This window comes from Meriones unguiculatus, chromosome 14, assembly GCF_030254825.1.
Source record: "Meriones unguiculatus strain TT.TT164.6M chromosome 14, Bangor_MerUng_6.1, whole genome shotgun sequence".
NCBI classification, from domain to species: Eukaryota; Metazoa; Chordata; class Mammalia; order Rodentia; family Muridae; genus Meriones; species Meriones unguiculatus.
In genome coordinates this window covers 13707420-13715764 of record NC_083361.1, presented here as the reverse complement: position 1 = coordinate 13715764, position 8345 = coordinate 13707420, and positions in this window count along the sequence as shown.

The following is an 8345-nucleotide window of genomic DNA, read 5'->3' as shown; positions in this document are numbered from 1 at the left end:
ACTCAAACAGACTCACGCAGAAGCTTGAGGGCAATTTTACTAGAGTTTAAAAGAGGGAGGAGCCGGTCATGGTGAGGTATACCTTTAATCCCAGCCACTCAGGGAGCCAGAGGTAGGCAGATGACTGTGAGTTCAAGGCCAGCCTGCTCTACACAAAGCAAGTTCCAGGACAGCCAGGGCTCTTTTACACAGAGAAACAAACAAACAAAAAACTAAAAAAAGGAGGAAAACAAACAAACAAGCAAACAAAAAAAACCCCAAAAATCCAGTACCCCAGGGCAGATCTCAGCCGCTGCCTGGAGGAGAAAAGAGAGAGGTCTTTAGAGAAAGGGAGGGGCCTTTAGAGAAAGAGTAAGGAGGACAAAACGTTGCCAGGGAAGCCCAAGTTGCTAAGGAGGGCGGGCTTAGAAAGAAGTAAAGGGAGTTATGTTCTTCTGTTATTCAGAAAAGTGGGCAGACTTAGCCCGTGTAAGCTTCTGTGCTAGGGCTGGGGATTCTGGGAAGGGAAAGTATAGCATCTCATTAAAGAACTAATCATCCTACCCATCTCTTCATCATGGCTTAGGGTGAGCCCACCTTCCTGGTCCCCCAGCCACACTGGTTGAACCAGCCCAAGGGGATGCTAGACTCCACCCACCGTGACCGGCAGCTTTTCCCATGATACTATTAAGTTCTACCAGGCTGGCATCAGACTTTTAGCCTCAACTGCTGGATGTACTGGCACGTGCCACCACGCTTAGCCATTCACCAAACTTTCATTTTTCTTAATTTTGGGGAGGTTGAGACAGGGTCTCTCTATGTCGTCTTGACTGTCCCGGAGCTTCCAGAGATCTAACTAACAGAGATCCACCTGCCTCTGCACCCCGAGTGCGGGCATTTAAAGGGGTGAGCCGCCACAGCCAGCTCATTCTTCATTTAACCGTGCGCACACACACGCATGCTGGTTTGGAGGTGGCCCGGTGCTGTGTGCAGGGCACCCGACAGCGCTGTGGGGTGAGCTGGCTCCTCCTTGAGGTCCTCGGGCTTAGCAAGGGTTTTTTGTTTGTTTGTTTCCTCCGGAGCTTTCCTATCAAGCCCTTAAGAAACAAGTGCCAAGTCTTCTAACATTATTCTAAAAAAAAAAAAAAAAAAATCTAAGAGGAAGTCTTCTAATATCCTAAAAAAATAAAAATATAGGGGAAGGGATTCGAAACCCATTCTGTGAGGTCAGTGTTATGCTGACACCCAAACCAGACAACAACACAAAGGAGAGTTCAGGCCTCGACAAAAGAAGGGCCAAAGGGAACCGTCAGCAGCTGAAAAGCGCCTCCGCACTTCAGACTGGGTGGGATTTACCCCAAAGATATGAGTTGGTTCCACAAGGATATGAGTTGGTTCCAAAAAAGCACAGTAACCACTTGAAGGACAGACTCATATGGTCACTTCAAAAGACACTACCCTGATAAGAGCAAATCGGGGGGCTAGAGAGTTGGCTCAGCGGTTAGGGGCACTCGCTGTTCTTCCAAGGACCTGGGTTCAAATCCTACCCCGTGATAGCTCACAACTGTCTGTGCCTTCAAGATGTGACACTCTCACACAAGGCGCACACATGCAGGCAAAACATTAATACACATAAAATAAACACAAATAAATTAAAAAACAAAAACAACAAATTGAATAGAGAAGGCATGCGCTTTGACACAGCATGTCACACAGTTCAAACCCACAGCCAGCAGACAAAATGGGGGCATGAGGAGAGAAAATCTCTGAGATCAAGCTGTCTACTTCCACTGCTTCAATTCAGCACAGTACAGGGTGTTCTAGACAGACCAGTCAGGCAAGAGAAAAAGAAGGGGGGTGCCCGAATGGGGAAAGAGGAAGTATATTTTGCTTGCAAATGACATGATGTCTCTAGAAAACTTAAAGGTGCCACAAAAAAAAAAAAAATGTAATGGTTGGCAAACGAGTATCGTAATGTGGAAAGCAGTAAGCCGGCATGAACGAGTGGGTGACATTTCTACACCCCAACAGCAAGTTGCAAAAGGACGTGAGAAACACACCCAGGGGCCGTGTCCCTGGGCCTACAGGCAGGCAGGCAAACCCGAACTTTTCGAAGAGAAACACCAAATCTACAACTGTTTAATTAAAGTAAGCTTTATTTAGTACTGGCCAGGAGGGTGGACACAGGCCAGGTCCATACTCAAGATTCCCAAAGAATGGCCAGTGACCTGATTAGGTCAGTCTGGTGCCTCTAAAGGTCAAACTGACACGGCTACATGCTTTCTGCCCTTTGTCCATTGGGGCAAGCATCCATACTGGTGTACTTCCTGCCTCCGAAACTCCTGCCCACCTGTGCTCAAGCACAGCCTGCGCAGTTCGGGCAACCAACCTTGTTTACCGAAGGGAAAACACATGGCTTGTTCTCTTCCCCTGCCCACCCTGCATTCTAGGAAGTTATCTGTCCTTGGGCAAGTGGGGTTTACACCTCAGCGTTAGCCCTTTCAAGCCCCTTGTTCAATGTTTAGGACAAAGTGAAGAAAATGCCGGGCAGGGTGGCGTATATCTGAAATACAGCATTGAGAGTCGGAGGCAGGAGGATCAAGAGTTTGAGGCCAAGCTGGGCTAGTTAGGGAGGACCGTGTAAGCTGGGTTACAAAGTGGGATCTTGCCTGAAAAGAAGAAACAAACTACCCATCAGATAGAAGAGACAGATAGGAGATAAGAAACTCAAACAACTTAACAATAGAAAACAAACTACCTAAAGAATGGGTGACTCACTTGCGTGAACATTTCTCAAAAGGACACGGGCACATGGGCTGAGAGTCGGCTTAAGCAACAGAAGGCACAGAAATGTGAAGACCCAAATTCTATCTTAGGCACCCCCGAAAAATCTGGGAGTCGTGGTGTGCCGTAGTCCCGGTGCTGGGGAGCTGACTACAGGGAGATCCCTGGGGTTCATGCAACAGCCATTCTAATTGAAGCAGCCAGGCCCAAGTCCTAGCCAGAGACCCTGTCTAATACAAGGTTGACCTTTCGCCTCCATTCATGTGCATATACATATGTGCACACTGACGCACGCACACCCGAATTTTTGTTTGTTTGTTTGTTTTAAATGGAATTAGGAGTCAGGTGCTGTGGCACATGCCTTTAACCCCAGCACTCGGGAGGCAGAGGCAGGCAGATCTCTGTGAGTTCGAGACCAGCCTGGTCTACACAGTGCATCCAGAACAGCCAGGACTGTTACACAGAGAAACCCCGTCTCGAAAAATCAAGAATAAAAAAGGAATTAGGTTTGTTGGCTCCTATATGTAATTCTATTACCCAAGAGGTTGGAACAGGGGACTGCCCTTGAGTTTGAGGCCAGCCCAAGGCTATAAACAAGACCCTGTCCCTCAAGCTAAGGACAACAAAAAAATGCTTGAGAAGATGAGAAAAAGAGAACACTCATACATTCGTGGTGAAAATGCAAAACAGTATAAATCATTATGGAAAATATAGTATGAAGGTTCCTCAAAATGCTAAAAACACAGGGCTGGGAAATAGCTCTGTGGCAGAGTTTGCCTTGAGTGAGAGGGTTTCACCCCTAGAAAAAAGGAAAATGCCATTTGAAAGGCCTGGGGATATTGTTTAGCATGGATCTCTAGAAACGAATCCCAGGTCGGCCTCACAGGGAAAGAAGCCTGTGCCTGAGGCCTGTCTCCATCTCCACATGCCTCCTCCGAACGCCTAGCAGCCCTGGGTCCTGCTGAGGTTTGTGTCAACTTGACACTGGCTGGAGTTATCTGGAAAGAGGAACCTCGGCTGAGAAAGCGCCTCCGTCAGAGTGTCTGCAGGCGTATCTGCAGCAGAAATTTAGCAGAACTCTTGGATCTGGCATGAATTTTGAGTGTTCCAGGACAGCCAACAGAGAAAATCTAACCACCACCACCCCCCTCAAAAAAAGCAAAAACAAACCAAAAAAAAGGAAAAGAGTAAATGCAGACTGTCTAGATGTAGAAGCAAAAGCCCCAGTTAGCCTCTGGGATATGAGCTCTAGCACGTGCCTGCAGTTGGTGTGTGAGGTAGAGGCTAGCTTGGGCTATATACCACGACCTATCTCAAAAACAAAAAAAAGCTGAGGTGCAGGCATTCAAAGAACCCTAATGTGAACCAAGAGCACCCAAACAAACAAGCGAACAAACAAAACAAACAAACCCAATCTCATCTTCTGTCTCTCTCCTTCCTAAAAGAACCCCCAATTTGTGTACCTCTGTACACATGAGGGATGCTGGCCCTTCCTTTAGCACCGAGAAGGATGGAGTTTGATTCTTTACCTACGAACTCAGAAGGCTTATGTGTGGAAGTGAAGCCTCCGCTGGTGATGTTCTTGAAATGCAGCTAGACGGTGCCGCCTGTGTTATAATACTGCTTAAGCGTCTGCCGCAACGTGTTTGGTGTGAGGAAGGACGTTTATTGTGAGAAAGGAGGGGAAGGGAGAGAGAAGGGGGTACCCCAGAGAGGGAGACAGGGGAGGGAGGGATGACAGCTGGGTTATATCTCAAGCACCTGGCACAGGTGACGTAGGATGCAGGTGTTGACGTAGGATGTTGTCAGGACCCTAAAGGCCCCCGAGGGCAGGCCAGATGAAGTGTCTGCAACCAAACAGTCCTCCCTTCTGTTTAACGAACAAACGAGGAACTAGGAAGAGAGGTCGAGGAGGGAACGAGGATGTCGGACTGCTTCCCTTGCAGGACAAGTTACAGTCTGTAAATGCAGGTTCATTGGAAGCAGGGGGTGGGGACCTGATTGTATGGTGGAGAACCTCTGGGAGAGGGGAAGCCCCGCCCCTAGGAAGAGGAGAAAGTATGGCAGCCACGCCCAGCAGCAAGTAGGAACCTAACATCCCAGCCGAAGAAATCCTCCTAGGCTACTTTCTGCTGACGTTTGGGGTATTGACCGGGGGTGGAGAGCCAAAGGCTGGAATGTTGGCCGGGTCCGGGAAGAGCAGCGGGCTGTGGCATTTGCTGTCCAGGATCTGTGAGACCATCTGTGGCTGAGACACTGCAGGTCCAGCTGCTGCAGTCTGTGAGGTGTGGGCAGGAGCACCTGCGCTCTGCACGGAGCTCTTGAGGACACGCCTGGCAGGATGCTGGGCCATATATACTTATTAGGGGCAGAATACACGTTTGAGGCTTTTAGGCCCGTGGTCTTGGTAGTTGGGGAGGGGAGTCCCAAAACGAGGGAAGGGGGGAGGAATCCAGCCTCTGAGATAGGCAATAGGTGGGAAATTTAGGCTGTTGATTGGCAGGCTTATCTGGAGTCTATTCAACCTGAGAGATGGATGGATTTGGGTGGATTTCCTGTAGATTACAGTAATCCTTTTTAGTTTACAAAGAAGACAGCTTTTAAACACATTAGCATCACTATTGTAATCTGCAGGGAAAGACACACGGTAGAAAAAAGCCATAGGCACATCTTTGTGTCCTAGCATAGCAGGGGCTTGGGAAATTATTTTGGGTTAACAGCATGGACACTCTCTGAGGTGAGCCCAGGAAAGACAGAAGCCTTCCATGAAGCAGAAGGGGCAAAAGCTCTCTTGATCTTGATGTTTAGTATGATTACATATCATGAAAGAGAAACTTCTTCCCTTTATCCAGAGGACTGCATGTATATAAATCTAGCACAATGAGAAACTTTTAAAAAAATCTTTCTTTCTTTCTTTCTTTCTTTCTTTCTTTCTTTCTTTCTTTCTTTCCTTCCTTCCTTCCTTCCTTCCTTCTTTCTTTCTTTCTTTCTTTCCTTCTTCCTTTTTTTTCTCTCTCTCTTTTCTTGTCTTTCTTTCTTCTGGTTTTTCTAGACAGGGTTTCTCTGTGTAGCCTTGGTTGTCCTAGACTCGATTTCCAGACCAGGCTGGCCTCAAACTCACAGAGATCCACCTGCCTCTGTTTCCAGAGTGTTTTGAAGGAGAGAAAGAGAGAGGGGGGAAACTGTGCTGAGGAAAAGTATCACCCAGGGAAGGGATCCTAGAGGAGGTCAGAGAAAACAGCCAGCCACTGCCTTCTACGCTGACCAGGAAGAGAAAACCTGCCTAGCCTAGTGACTGGTGGGACAGAAGGCAGATCTGTTGCGGGTGGCAGGGCAGGCAGAAGGGGTCCTGGCGTGCCACCACCAGTCTTGGCACCAGTGTTATAATATTAAGAACCTGCTGCAACATATTTGGTATAAGGAAGGAAGGGGGGAAGGGAGAGAGAAGGAGGAGCGCCCCAGAAAGAGACAGAGACGCACAGAGAGAAACCAAGAGGGGGAGAGCAGCTGGGAGTGGCAGACGGTTCATGTCTGGAGCCCCTGGCCCAGGTGACAACATAGGACGCAGGTGGTGACGTGGGGTGTTGTCGGGACAAGGCCCCTGAGGACAGGCCAGTTGAGTTGTCTGCACACCAACGTAACAGCCTGGCCTGTGGCGATGGGTTAATTTGTCGATGGAGTCCATACTGGAGCCTGTTACGGTTTGGATATGAAGTCTCCCCCAGGGTCATGTTCTGAAATTCTTCTCCAGACAATGGTGGCAGTGTAGGAAGCTATGGACTATTTAGGACAGGAGTTCTAAACGGCAGAGGTGGATCACTAGGGAAAAGCCTTTGAAGGTTTTATCTCGGTCCCTAGTTCTGGCCCAGCTGGCTGCCTTTTGGTCTAACACCACGTGAGCTGCCAGAAACTGGTTTTCTGCCATGTGAAACTAAGGATGGAGTGAAAGTGTGAGCCAAAATGCTTTCTGCCCTTGACTGTTTTCAGGGATTGCCGTCACAGTGCCACAAAAGCAGCTAATGCGCGGCGTCGCCGGGAGCTGGCTGACCCTGGAGTGAGACCTCACCGAAGTCTCTTTGGGTGTCTCTGTGGGACATGTAAACCGATCTGCGGTTATTTGTGGTCTCCTTCTGTTTTCTGACTGCTGTGAGGTGACAATCTGCCCTGCCAAACCCTCTCCACCATAACAGTCAACGACCGTTACCCTCACCTGAGGCTCAAAGCAATGAGACCAAGAAACCATGGGCTAAAACAATGGGCTAAATAAATGCTTTGTCTTATGTAATGGAAAATTTTGTTGTCATTAAAAGCTCAGTTATTGAGGGAGGGAGAGTGGGATTGGGGAGGAAATGAGGATACAGCTGGGATACAGAGTTAACAAAATGTAACTAATAAGAAAAATAAAATTTAAAAAAAGCTCAGTTATGTTGTGTAAACATATTTTTTGGTTTTATTCATTCATTCACTTTATTTACTTATGCATACAATGTTCTGTCTGCCTGTACACCTGCATGCCAGAAGAGGGCACCAGGTCAAGATGGTTGGGAGCTACCACATGGTTGCTGGGAATTGAACTCAGGACCTCTGGAAGAGCCATCTCTCCAGCCCTGCTTTAATCCCAGGTTTGGGCTATGGGGTTGATTCAGATGGTCCACAGCAGCAAACTGTTTGCCTCCTACGGGCTCTGAGAGGGGCTCTTTGGCAGCTCGTTTAATTCTGAGGACCCTGAGAGGGAATAAATGCCGGAGCCCAGAGAATGTTGGGGAGGCTCTGAGAAAGAATAATTGCTGCTCCGCCTGCTGCTCCTGGGTGCTGGGAAGCCATTTGACGAGAATATCCTAGAACAAAGATTGACTTTCCCTAAGGGACCCAATGACCCTAAATAGCAGGAAGTGGCTAAAGGGAGCTAGCTATGCCCCTCTCCCCACTAACCTTTCTCACCCACCTGGTGTTGGAAGGGATTAGAGTGGAGAAGGGAGGTAGAGGCAGAAATGTAAATAAAATACTTTTAAAAAGTGCACCAACAGTATTAACAGTATTTTGCTCTTGTGCATTTTAAGATTTTTGTTTGTTTCATTTTGGGTGTGTGTTTCCCGTTGCCCCAGGTCTCACATAACCAGGCCGTCCTCAAACTTGCAATGTTTCTGAGGCCAGCCTTGAACTCCTAAGCTGTGACGGGTTGCAGACACGCACCACCACACCCAGACTGAAAGCCAACTTTCTGGCATTCTGTCACAGGAGCGAGAAAAGCATCTAACACAGCTCATCCCTCACGACACCCCCATGGCTCCAGCCCCCAAGACAGAGGAAGAGGCCCTTCTTGCCAAGTTTCTCTTTATTTTGGAGAGAAAGAGAGGGATGCCTGCTGCCACCAGACCTGATTAAGGCCACATCCTGTACTCTGAGAGGAACGGGCCCCAGAATGGATTGTGGGTGGCAGAGCAGGAAGACAGAGAGCATGGACACATTACCTCCACGCCTGCCTGCCTCCGTCAGTGGGATCCTTAGGAGAAGATTTTTTTAAAGTTATTTGTAGCCAAAGGCATCCTCAGTACCTAAAACATAATCCCTTCCTTTATTTC